The 14,119-nt window shown below is 36.0% G+C and overlaps 1 protein-coding gene across 24 annotated transcripts in view; it reads left to right on the plus strand.

Annotated features, from left to right (window-relative positions):
• The window catches only part of LOC118967075 (uncharacterized), an 86,311-nt gene that overhangs the window by 40,374 nt on the left and 31,818 nt on the right, over positions 1 to 14,119 (plus strand). The window contains exon 4 of one of the 24 annotated variants that reach the window (XR_012127813.1): positions 13,014 to 13,187. The exons of the other annotated variants lie outside the window; for them this stretch is intronic. The gene's annotated coding sequence lies outside the window, so the exon portion shown is untranslated. The remainder of the gene's footprint in view (positions 1 to 13,013; positions 13,188 to 14,119) is intronic. 24 annotated transcript variants of the gene reach the window in all.

The raw sequence follows: 14,119 nt of genomic DNA on the forward strand, positions 1-14,119 counted from the left end.
GCCTGTGTGTGTGGATGCGCATGTGTGTATGCATGTGTGTGGACTTACACAAATATTATTGACCTCCTTTTCTAAAAACACCCTTAACTGAAACATTAAGCAATACCAGGCTTCTCTGCTGTTAGATATTTTCCAGGAGTAGGATATATTATTTCTCTTACCACTTCTTGATTTAATGAATAGAATTTTAGCAAAGCAAGGTAACTTTGAAATGTACATTTCTATGTGTTTATATTAAAATCTAATAAATAATTTCTTAGGTTAAATTCATGAGCCATCTTTTCAAGCCATTTACTCAAGTCTAGAGTCATCACATCACCTGTTTCCCTCATGCCATTGATTTATGCTTCTTTCAAACTGCTGAGATTGGGCAGTATCATTTATTTTTTATTGGACACTGCACTATGAAACAGTGTTTCAAAGGCAGTGGCAAAATATCTACCACACAGTGTAGGATTGTCTACTGACCTGTGTGAATCAGTAACATAACCTAGAAACACATTAACATTTCTCTGGGGTTCTCCTAATACTGAAAGGGAATGAAAGGTTTTAATCAGTCTTTTTTTTTTTTTTCTATAGTAAAGATGTCAGGGGAATCTCTAGGTTAATAACAATACTCGGCATAATGTATCTGTATTTAATGTTGAAGGATTCAGAGGAATTTTGAGAATTTTTTCAGAGATCTCATATTTCAAACTCTCCAAATTAGCTAACGTCTATTTACAACATACTGTGAGTAACTGGCCATTTCAGGACCCCCAAACTATCTATTTGAACATTATTTTCAGACATACACAAAAGTACATTAAGGCGATTATTTTCAAATGATTAGTATGGATTTTCTAGTACTTATGTAACACTTTGCTTTTTTCAAAAGATTTTTAGCCTGTCTTGTTATTTCTCTTCACAGATGTCAACTGAAGTGAGTTTTTGCCCAGTGCAGTGAAAGGAAAACCAGAACATGATAGACTTAGGCATCTTTGCTGAGTGGATGGGACTTGTTGGAAAAATGGCCTTAGACTAGTTTGCATGCTCCTATTTGCTAATCTCAGATTCTTTCCTGTAAATCACACTATTTCATGAGGCATCATGTAGAAGATAGAAGTTTCTAAAAAGTAAATTCACTTATTTATGAAAATTGATGTGTTTTCCTCTAACTATAGTGAGGCCTTTCCCTAGGAGGATATGCCATTTTTATATTTCCAATGGCTCATTTTAAAGGAAAATATATTACACATTTAAAAAATGAGTTAAACTATTTCTGCTGTTAATAGCAACCCACTGTTATGATATTCATATTATAAAAGCCAACTATTAGTCAAAAATATAGTTTGATGAATGTATATTTATAAATTGAAGAAAGTCATTTCATTTCTTCCATAGTAAATGTGCTTTAATATTAGTTTATTATATATGTTCACTCGTATCACAAATATTTTCATTAAGCGAACACAAATCACTTTTACATTTAGCATTTAAAACATATCTTAACTTGACCATTAAATCATCTATTAAATATTCAATTAAAGTGAATTTTCATCCATTTTTAAAAAAATTAGTGGTCAGGTATTCAGGGAAACAAGTTTTCAAGATGTTTCTAAAGCACAATTCACTTCATTTCTTGTTCTGTATATTTTGTCAGAGAATGCCTTAATGTTACAGAAATCAGATTTGGTGTGTATTTTTACACCAAATCAAATTGTGCAGGCGCCGCCCTCCGCTTTCTCCAAACCTTATAAAGAATAAGATTCCACTATGATATAGCTTAAGAAAGCAATATAGCCCTGGAAGAAGTCCATATGTGAAAAGCGAAGCTACAGGAGTGTGTTTTATGGAAAACCACGTGTCTTTTAACACCGTTACAGAACTGGCTTTGAAAAATAAGTTTACTTAGCAGAGTTTTGTCCCCTTCTGGAATCTGTAAGACATATATGGTTTCTCTAGTTATTCTGTAGGTATAAATCGTAAGTATAAAAGGCACTAAAAAAATGTAAGAATGAAACTGCAATATAGTAGTGAGTAATGGTATAAAGCACTTAGATGCTCCAGTTATAACAGCTATATGAAGAGGGTGAAGGCACCATAAGACATTTTATTTATTGCAATTGGAAGGTTTCCCTTGGTCGTTGAATATAGTCTCACTTCCCCTGTTCCTCTCCTTGCCTAATCCTCATTTTCTCAAATTCACAAGCCATAATTATACATCTTAATACTTTTAATACATTCTTTTGATGTGTTGCAGTAATCCAAAATCATTATTTCCTTATATCAAATCAGAAATGGAAAAAATGAAATAAATCTTCGTAAGCATTTATTAATATAAAGTGCCTTTTTATTTTTAATTTTTTCTTGATGTATAGTTAGCATACAGTAGTATATTAGTTTCAGATGTGCAACATAGTGATTCAACATTTATATTACCTTATAAGTGATCACCATGAAAATCTAGCCACCATCTGTCACCATACAAAGTTTTACAATATTATTGATTATATTCCCTCTTGCATCTCCATGTCTTATGTACTTTAGAACTGAAAGCTTCTACTCTTTAATCCCTTTCTCTATTTCACGCATCCCCCCCTTCCATCATTCATGTTAACCACCAGATTGTTCTCTGTGTCTACGAGTCTGTTTCTGTTTTTTGTTCATTTGTTTTGATATTTTTACATTCCATATATAAGTGAAATCATGTTATTTGTCTTTAACTTATTTCACTTAGCATAATGCCTTCTAGATTGTTCATGTTGCCACAAATGGCAAGACTTCATTATTTTCTATGGTTGAATAATATTCTGTAATATACATATAAGCATCTTCTTTATCCATTCATCTGTCAATGGACAGTTACTTTGCTTCCGTATCTCAACCATTATAAATAATGCTGCAATGAACATAGGGATGCAAAAATCTCTTCAAATTAGAGTTTTTGTTTTCTTCAGATAAATACCCAGAAGTAGAATTGCTGGATTATCTGGTAGTCCTATTTTCATTTTCAGAGGAACTTCCATAATGTTTTCCACAGTGGCTGCACCATTGTGCCTTCCCACCAACAGTGAATGATGTTCTCTTTTCTACACATCCTTATCTGCACTCGTTATTCTTATCTTTTTGATAATAGCCATTTTGAAAGCTCATTGTGGTTTTGATTTGTATTTCCCTGATGATATTGAGCATCTTTTCATGTGTCTGCTGGCCATCTGTATGTCTTCTTTGGAGAAATGTCTGTTCACATTCTCTGCCTATTTTTTAACTAGATTTTTTTTTTTGATATTGAGTTGAGTGACTTTTTTAATGTATTTTGGATATTAGCCCTCCTTACTGGTTATATTATTTGCAGTTGTCTTCTTCCAGTCAGTAGGTTGCTTTTTTGTTTTGTTGATGGTTTCCTTGGCAGTGCAAAACTTTCTAGTTTGCTGTAGACCCATTTGTTTATTTTAGCTTTTGTTGCTCTTGCCTGAAGAGACAGGTAAAAAAATTGCTAAGACCTATGTCAAAGACCCTACAGTCTAAGTGTTTTTTCCAGGAGTTTAATGGTTTCCAGTCTTACATTAAAGTGTTGTATCCCTTTTGAGTTTGTTTTTTATGTATGGTATAAGAAAGTGGTCCAGTTTCATTCCTTTGGAAGTTGTGCAGTTTTCAAAACATTTACTGAAGAAATTGTCTTTCCTTTATTGTATATTATTGCCTCCTCTGTTGAAGATTACTTGACTAAATAAATGTACATTTATTTATGGACTTTGTATTCTTTTCTATTGATCTACATATCTGATTATTTCATGCCAGTGCCACACTGTTTTTGTTACTATAGTTTTTTTAGTTTAGTTTGAAATTTGAAAATGTGATACCTCTCACATTCACAAGAAAAAGAAAGCTTTGTTCTTTTTTCTCAAGATTACTTTGGCTCTTTGGGCTCTTTTGTGGTTCCATAGAAATTTTAGGATTATTTATAGTAGAGCTGTGAAAAATGCAATTGGCATTTTGATAGGGATTACCTTGAATTTGTACATTTCTTTGGGTAGTATGGACATTTTAGCAATATTAATTATTCCAATCCATGAGCATGGTAAATCTTTCTATATATTTGTGTTGTCTTCAATTTATTTCATTCATGTCTTACAGTTTTCAGAATACAGGTATTTCACCTCTTTGGTTATATTTATTTCTAGGTATTTTATTACTCTTGATGCAATTGTAAATGGGGTTGTTTTCTCAATTTCCCTTTCTGACAATTCATTAGTGTATAGATATGCAACAGATTTATGTATATTAATTTTGTACCTTGCAAGTTTGCTGAATTAATTAATTAGTTCTAATAGTTTTTCCATCAATTTAGGGATTGTATAGTATCATGCCATCTACAAGTAGTGACAGTTTTACTTCTTTTCCAATTTGAATGCTTTTTATTTCTTTTTTCTTTTCTGAGGATTGTGCCTATGACTTCCAATCATATGCTGAATAAAAGTGGTGAGAGTGGGCCTTCTTGTCTTACTCCTGATCTTAGAGGAAAAGCTTTCAGCTTTTCACTGTTCAGTATGTTAGCTGTGGATTTGTCATATTTAGCCCTTATGCTGAGGTATGTTTCCTCTATACCCACTTTGTGGAGAGTTTTTGTCGTACATGGATGTTGACTTTTGTCAAATGCTTTTTCTGTACCTATTGAGATGATCATATGAGTTTTATCTTACTTCTGGTTAATGTGATGTATCACATTGATTGGTTTGTAGGTACTGAACCATCCTTGCATCCCTGGGAAAAATTCCACTTGGTCATGGTGTATGATACTTGTAATGTATGTTTGAAGTTGGTTTGCTTTAAAGTGCTTTTTTAGAACACAAGTTCTAAAATTTTCCACTCCTTATTCTAGAAAGGAGCTGTCTGCTGTTCCCTTGTACATAGTTGCTTAAATAAGTAAGTACTAAAAAGTAATTTCTACACTCTGAACTGAATAGATTGTTTTCACCTTAGTGTGAGAGCTTTTACACAGCCATAACTGAGCATTTCCAGAATATTATGGGGGTCTTTGGGTCTCCCCTTTTCTGGTCCTTTAGCTAGAGAGAATAGGCTTTTATTGACACTTTTTTTGCCTACATCAATTGGCATTTATGGGCATTGACTTCTACAGGACCAAATCTGGAATATTAGAGGAAAAAGAACTCAGAGAACTCACTGTCACCTATAAAATTCTAGCACTTTATCAATCCTGAGAATGTGACCCAATGTTACCTGCTTTTCACAGTGATTCTTTTCTTTTTCTTTTATTGAAGTATATTTGATATACAATGTGATAGTGGTTTCAGGTGTAAAACATAGTGATTTGACATTATTAAATGCTCACCCTAATAAGTGCTGTTACTATCTGTCAACACACAATGATATTGCAATACTAGTAACTATATTACCTATGCTGCACTTTCATCCCCATGACTTATTTATACCATAATTGAATTTGGTATATGTGTATTTATCCCCTTCACCTATGTTACCTATCCACCCCCCACTTCCTTCCCCATAGCAACCACCAATCTCTTTTCTATGTCTGTAAGTCTATTCCTGTTTTGTTGTCTTTTTAGATTCCACATATAAGTGAAATCATACAGTGTTTATCTTTCTCTTCCTTCTTTATTTCACGTAGCATACTACCCTATAGATCCATCTGTGTTTTTACAATGTCAGGATTTCATTCTTTTTATGACTGAGTAATATTCCATTGTGTACATGTACCACCTCTTCTTTATCCATTCATCTGTTGATCGACACTTGGGTTGCTTCCATATGTTGGCTACTGTAAATAATGTGGTAATAAACATAGGAGTGCATATATCTTTTTGAATCAGTGACTTTCTTTTCTTTAAATAAACTCCCAGAAGTAGAATTACTGGGTTGTATGGTATTTCTGTTTTTAGTTTTTTGAAGAACCTCCATACTGCTTCCCATAGTGGCTGCACCAATTTACATTCCTCCCAACAGTGTAGAAGGGTTCCCATTTCTCCACATCCTCACCAACACTTGTTACTTCTTGTCTTTTGGATAGTGGCCACTCTGACTGGTGTGAGGTGATATCTCTCTGTGGTTTTGATTTGCATTTCCCTGATGATTAGTGATGTGGAGCATCTTTTCATGTGCCTGTTGGAAAAATGCCTTTTCAGGTTTTCTGCCCATTTAAAAAATTTGATTATTATTATTTTTTTGGTATTGCATTGTATATGTTCTTTGTATTTCTTGGATATTAGCCCCTTATTGGATATATCATTTGCAAATACGTTCTTCCACACACAGTTGTCTTTTTGCAGTGATTTTCAACACAGGAATATTCACTCTGAGTAAAAACATTAATTACCTCTTATTCACCTCTTAACATATATTTTGTGGACAATTTCTGTTTCTCGGGCACTAAAAGCCATTTATAGTACATCTTCCAAATATTGCTGTCTCAGTTAGTAATATATAATTTGTTGATGGCCCAGTGACCACTAGCAAATATACATGAACCACATCTTACAAACTCAGTGATTTCAAACCACTTGTGATTCACTAGAAATACAGAAAAAATTTTGCAAAAGGTAAAACTCAACTGGGCAGAGGTCATTAGACAGACTTCAAAGACTAGAAAACAAATCACTAGATTTTAATTATGTGTGGGAATTATGCAAATGTAAAGACAGAGAGATGGCATTCCATGCTGGAGAATAACGAGCAGACGTGTGGAGGGAGGTAGGCACAGCATGAGTGAGAGGATGGACCTCCTTGTCTTTGGTGGGAATGGTAGGTGTGGAAGCAGGAGGCAAACATTTGAACAAATGGAGGTAGGCATGAGCATGGCAGGGGTCAGGAGCCAGACACCAGCTTTCTAGGGGATCCCAAAGTGAAGAAAACTGTTGTAACTGTTGGGAATGAGGAAAAGGCAAGAGATTGGCTATGGGAATAAAAGTGAACCCAGATACTACAAAAGTAGTAGTCACTGAGATTAAGTTCATTGACAAGGTTGGTTTGAAGCAGAAGAATATTGGAGAAGGGGGCAGATGAGGCCTGGAGATACAAGCTGAGGAGAGGCAGGAAGCGGGCCCTCCACGGCCCTTTCCAAAGATGTGATCCGTTGCCTCCTCCTTCAGTCCAGTGGTGTTTCCTCGGGCCTGGTCCTCACCACGTTCCTCCTGACACCCTCCTCCTGGACTGTATTTCTGTGGTAGACGGCGACTGGAGAGTTAGGAGCAAACACAACCATCAGCCTTCGAACAGTTGATTAAAAAGCATGAGTATGAGGAAAGGGCCAGATATCTAGCCTAGAAATCCAGGGGAAAGGGGCCATCTCTGACCATAACACAGGGAGGACTGAAGTAGGCGGGAAGGAGAGAGATGGATTAGAGATGTCTCAAGGTAAAGGGAGAGCAAAACGCCCAAGTTAGAGCCTACGGAGCCTCTGCCTCAGGGGCCATGGAAACTCCGTCATGGCTGAATTCGAAGGTACTTAGGCAGCCAGGCAGAGCTAGAGCTGGTTAGCTCACCCGGTGCCAGTCCCCTCCTGCTTCATCCTTCCTCCTTCCTTCCGCCCTCCCTCCCTCCCTCCTTCCCTTTCCTTTCCTTCTCTTTTAAGTTCACGTTTTTATTTGATAGAAAAAGTCTCTATTTCTGTGCAGATTAAAAATTTAAAAACAACCCAAATGTTTCAGGAATGTGAAATATTTTGGAGGGACTCACGACCTCACTGGGGAAAGAAGTTCCCCTTTCCTTCCAGGAGGTCCTCACGCAGTCTCCTGAGTCCTGAACCTCCAGAACTACCCCCACCCCACCTGCTCCAAGTCCTTGTACCGAAGGTTGGGATGTGTCAGTCCTCATCATCATTCTCTCCCACCCAAACCCTCTACAACCTGGGGACCAGGGAAACCCCCAGACAGCAGTGCTTCTCTCAACAGGGGCCAGCAAACATTATTTTAGACACACCTGATCATAGAGAATAATGGGTGTTATAAATGGTATTGAACTTTGAAATACAATATGTATGTTTTAAACTTCCCATCCAAACTCCCTCAGTCTCTTCTTTAGAAAACCTTTCTTAATGATGTAAAATAAAATATTTTAAAAACCTGATTTATTATTTTCTGCTAGGTGCATGACCTCAATTGTTTAACTATACCTACTAAAATGCAATTCTTGTTCCAGATCGGACTCTCAGTCAACACCACCTATTACCAGTCCCAGGATATATCCTGACAGTGCACTGATAACTATGTGTCAGTTTTGTGGCATTATTATTTTCTAGTGCAGGAGTTTTGCAGATTTCTAAAATGTATGGTGAAATCAATTTCATCCATAAACTCTAATAATTTCTTAGTTTATGAATACAAATTATGAATAACTACTAATCAGTACAGTTTAGTTGGCTAATGTTTTATCCTCAACAGTATATAAAAGCTAAGAATATAGAACTACAGATTACATTTTGGTGTTAATTTGTAGCCAGTCTTGGAGACCCTCTTAGTTCCAGCTCAAGGGCATATTTTGAAAACAAATACTTTAGAGAAGGGTTTTCAAACTTTAGAGGGCATACAAATCACTGGGAGGGCTCCAGCCCCAGAAATTCTGATCCTGTGGTCCTGGGGTGGGGACAGAGAATTTGCTTTTCTAATAAAACAATCAGTTGATGCTGCAGGTTGTCAACACTCTTTTGAGTAGCTCTGCTTTATATAAGAATTCTTGTGTATTTCCACCCTCATTATTATTATGTTCCCCATACCTAGCTATTAGAATCATTCATGATAATACAACTAAAGAAAGGAAAGTTGTAAGAAATTTTGCTCCCTTTAATTGCCTTTGAATTGTGTCCTTTACTACTGGCCACAAGAATGTAAAATAAACTGGTACCTCAGTGCAGCCCTCAAGTAAAGAAAATGCAAAATGCTGTTGATTATGATGGCATCATGGCAGAATCGGAGCCCACTCACACCCTGTTCAGTGCAGTGACAGCGGCTGCTGATGGCATTTTCTTCATTAGCCATTACTTGTAACATGCTTGGATTAATAGAGGGATACATGAAATTATCTCACCTCTCCTGGTTTAGCCAGTCTCCATTTAGTCTGACTATTTAGTTTATCCAAAAGTCACACTGTTTTAAAGTATATTTATACTTTTCTGTAGTTTGAAAATTCTCATAGGTGAGGATTCTTTAAAGATGTGACTACTCCCCAGGGCCAGTTACTGGCATTCTGTAGCCCCAGATTCTTTCTGGCTGTTGGCAAGAGACACCAGTGCCCTACCATGTGGGCCTCTCCATAGGGCAGTTCACACCATGGCAGCCAGCTTCTCTCAGAGCCAGGGAGCACGAGAGGGAGAACAAGGTTGGCGCGACAGAAATCTTGTCCCCTAATCTTGGAAGTGATATTTCTACATATGCTTCTGTTATGTACCATTTGTTAGAAGCAAGTCACTGAGTGTAGCCCATATCTAGGGGGAGAGGAATTATACAAGGGTTGAAATACAAGCAGAAGTGTCATTCAGGATTCATCTTAGATGCTGCCTACCCCAAGAACAGTTTTGAAGTGCTTTCTAAATTCACAAAATAAGCCAAGCTCCACAATTTATTCTTCATAAAGTCTCTGGCCAGTTTTAAAATTAAACTAGCATACACCAGGATTAGCCTTAATTATTGGCATATCATAATAGTTTTTTAAAATTTGGGTAACAGTTGAAATTTTTGATCACTTCAAATTTAATAATTTGTCCCCTGGTTTTTCTATAGAATTTGTTTTAGATGGGAGATTAAACAAAGTTCAGAAGCCAAATTTGTTTTAATGTATACTTTAAGCATCTTAAAAATCAATGAAAGTATTTTCTATTTTAGAGTGACTAAATGATCATATAGTATGTATACACTTACAAAACCTTCTTTCAAGTTTGTGTACTTAGATAGTTGCACATTCAAACGCTAATTTGGCAGAAGTAAAATGGTTAATTTTAACAGATTCCCAGTGAATATTGTCTAATCAGGACCCAGCATGGACTCACACTTTATAAACCCACAGAGCCCACTGGAGACTAGAAAGTCAAAATGAGGGCTCTCCCACCACAGTGAGGACCGCAGCTCAGCAAGCTGCCGACAGGGCTAACCAGTGGGTTTGTGTTCTAAAAGTAGAGGTGCATATCTCATTCAAAACGCTCTAACAAGAAGTTGTATTCCAGCTATTTTTACTTCTTATCTTCATCCCAGGGTTCACAGAAGAAGCTAGAAGAGAACTTTCAGGGAAGGTACATCTGGTCCTACTGGAGGTATGGTCATCACTCAGATGGCTATGCTGCCCATAAAAATCTTTTGAGTTTGAGAAAACCCAGGCCTAATATCAGACTTCACTCTCGTGAGCTCACTTGAATTCTATGCCAGTAGCAGTGAGTGGAGAGGAACGATGTAGGGACAAGAGGACCTGCACATGAACAAGTTCTTGCACATGTCTCTTGGCCTCACCAAGCTTCAGTTTCTTTCCTGTTTAGTAAAAATAAAGTAATATGGTAACTTTAGGTTAGGTAAAGTCTTAGATGTAACACCAATTATGCAAGGAGAAATTGATCTTCACAAAAATTCAAACATTTTAAACTTTAAGAATACAAAAAAAAAACCCCCCACAGATTGGGAGAAAAAATTTTCAAAGCATATACAGGATAAATGACTTGTTTTCAGAATATATTTTAAAGGAATGAAAGTACAGTATAGAGTAGTCGATAATACTGTAATATTTTTCAATGTTGACAGAAAGTATACTTATTGGGATAAGAATTTAATAATGTAGATATCTGCTGAATCATTATGTTGTATACTTGAAACCAATATAATATTGTGTATGAACTACACTTTAATAGAAAATGAGAAAAAGAGCAAAGATAAAATATATTTTAAAAGTTCGCAACTCAATTACCAGAAAACAAAAATGCAATAAAAAATAAATAAATTTGAATAGGTATTTCTTCAAAAAAATACATATGTAGGAATGGGCAATAAGCACATGGTATCATTCTCAGTATTATTAGCCATCAGCAAAATGTAAAAACCAGTGAGATGCCAAAACCAATGAGATGCCACTTCACAATCACTAGGATGATGATAATAAAAAAGAAAGATGATAATAACAAGTGCTCTAGAGGATGTGTAAAAACTGGAACCCTCATTCATTTCTTATGGGAATACAAAGAAATGCAGCTACTGTGGAAAACAATTTGTTACTTATTTGAAAATTAAGACATAAACTTACTGTGTGGCCCAGAGGTTACTTTCCTGAGTATCCATTCAAGATAAATGAAAATATGAGTCTATACAAAGATTTATACATGAACATTCAGAACAGAAAGATTTATAATAGCCAAAAAGTGGAAATAATACAAACACCTGTTCATGCTGCAACATAGATGAGCCTCAAATACATTATGCTAGATAAAGTTTTAAAAGCACACATTTTGAAAATCCATTTATATGAAATGTTCATAACAGGCAACTATGGAGACAGATGTACATTTGTGATCACCTATGGCTGGAGTGGGAATGAAGGGTGACTGAGCATGAGAGAGGTTTATGTGGCGGTGGAACATTCTATACTTGGATTGGGGTAATAGGTGCTAGTTGTACAGCACTACAGATTTATGAGAAATGAGAACTGTACATTTAAATTGGGTGGCTTTATACATATATACGTGTGTGTGTGTGTGTGTGTGTGTGTATGCCAGCTTTATTCATATGTATGTATATATACTTCAATAAAGCTAGTAAAAAATAATGCAAACTAATACCTTTCAGGGCTGCTGTAAGAAGTGGAGCTTGAGTGGTTGTTATGTGGGGGCCAGTCAGGAACTGCTGTTGTCTTGATTTCTGGCTCTTCTTTGCCATTATTTCAAATTCTTTACCACTATGCAAAATATTTAACTAATGACACCAATCTTGTATATATAGCCAAAAATGGAGCAGGAACCTCTCTTTTTTTTTGTTTTCCATATTCTTGTCATTTATATAAAAATCAATATGAAGAATGTTTGATATCACCTACAGATGGAATTATGTAGATTCAGTTAAGCATTATGAATATTTGAAATTGTTTTCCCTAAATTCTAATTTATGAAGTAAAAGCTGTCATTTCTGTTCGAAGTTTTCACCTGACAGTGAAACTAAATTATTTAATGTTATATCAAGTCAATTTCAGGAAACCATTTATATTTCTAAAACTTTGGTAGTTTTCTTTTATAATGCTTTTGTGAAATGTATTTCAAAAATCCTTTTTACCTTAATCTATTATTAAAGATGCAACCAGGAAAAGAGAATAAAAACTAAAATCCCAAACGAATGAATTTTACAGGCAAATTAGAAACTTTGAGAGCTTCAAATTTTAATTAACACTTCATGTTTGCAAATCAGCTGGTAAAAACAATTGCATTTTGCTGCCCTTCTATCTGTAAGAAACATATTTTAAACAGTGAATGTAAAAACCAAAATAGGAAAAAACTCCACCAATAATGCAAATATATTGCTTCTCTTTCTGTATTCCTAAGTGTCTCTTTTAAGCCTTACACTTGCTTCTTTTCACTGTTAGTGAATAGTCCCCCGCTACAGTATGGTAAAGCCATAAGAAAACACCAATAAAACCAAAAAGTTTTGAAACCAATTTCAACCAGAAAAGTAATGCTATAAATAGCCAGCATTTTGTTTCATTGCAGAGTTGCTTGGCTCTTTGTTAGACAAAAGCTGGAAATCATCATGTTCGGATTTCAGAATAAGCTCTGACGGTGTTGGGTGCAGACGAGAAAGTTCCCGAGTTACTGAAGATCTCCTTTCTGCTCACTTAGATAAATTCCAGGATCATCTGTGATTTTTATGAGGCAAGAAAATACACTAGAAATATAAAACTTTAAGAAAGTTAAAACAACACGAAAACATACTACACAGTGGGAGCAATGGGCAAAATTTAAACCATTGTGTCCATTTAGGAGCAGGAGGGAGAGGTGAGTAGATCTGTGGGGGTGGTGTCCTCTCTCGTTGATACAGGGAGCATCAGAAGTTCAGGTCGAAAGCTCCCCCTGGAGAGGATGAGGAGACCCCAGGTCTAACCATGGCGTGTGACCTCTGCTCTCCAACCCCAGGCCTACTGCAAGGATACTTCCAAGGGACCATCCTGCTGGCTAACGCTGTAACATGTAACTGACCTCTCTTCCGATGGTGGTACTGTTTGTTGTTATTCTTTCCCTGGACATTTATTCTTCCATCTATTGTTTTTTTTTGGGGGGGGGGAGAAACATGCCAGTGCATTCATCTGTGAATTTTCAGTTCAGTCTCTGCAGCCCCTTCCATCCACTTGATCTCCACAGAAGGTACCATGTTCTTAGCTGACACCATTTCTGATTGATTCCTCCCATGGTGGGATGATCAGAATTATTCCCTAGGAATTTGAAGTGGTACTAAAATGTTCCACTCCTCCATTCCCATCTGACTCATCTGAACAAAAACACAAACACAGGTGGCTACATTCATTGAAGGAACAAGAAAGCCTTCCCAGAGGCATAAGGATCAAACATGCTCACAGAGGGAACTGAAGAAAAGAGAAAACGATCTCTTTCTGCTTGCTTTAGCACATTCAAGTTCGGTTTTTATAAGTTTTTTAAAAAAGCTTATTACCAAGATACACTTATTTTAAATGGCCATTTGACCCACCTCTTTTCTTGTAGATAGAAGGTGTTCACTCAAAAACTTAAAGTGTGCTTTCTTCACCTAAATATTTGAGCCATTTTTATGTTGAATTACACACTTTACTGCTGTTGAGATAGTTCATGGCTTCATATGTTGAAGGACAAGGTTCTTAGAATGATTTTTAGCCAATTGCTATCTTTCTCAGTGACAGATAACATTAAAAAAAAATCACTGGATATCCAATCTTTTTTTATCAGTTGAATGAAGTCTGGCCTGCCTGCTCTTGTCAACATGCATTTGATATATGATGTGAATAAGAAATAACTTTTGTTATTTAACTGCCAAGATTTTTGGAGTTTGTGTACCACAGCATAACCTTATCTCTCTCCTCACTGCGTGAAACATTTTATTGTTCTGAAATGTTTACATATCTGACTTCCATCTTGGACAGGGAAATAGTCTTATTT

The sequence above is a fragment of the Manis javanica genome, chromosome 2 (genome assembly GCF_040802235.1).
Source record: "Manis javanica isolate MJ-LG chromosome 2, MJ_LKY, whole genome shotgun sequence".
NCBI lineage: Eukaryota > Metazoa > Chordata > Mammalia > Pholidota > Manidae > Manis > Manis javanica.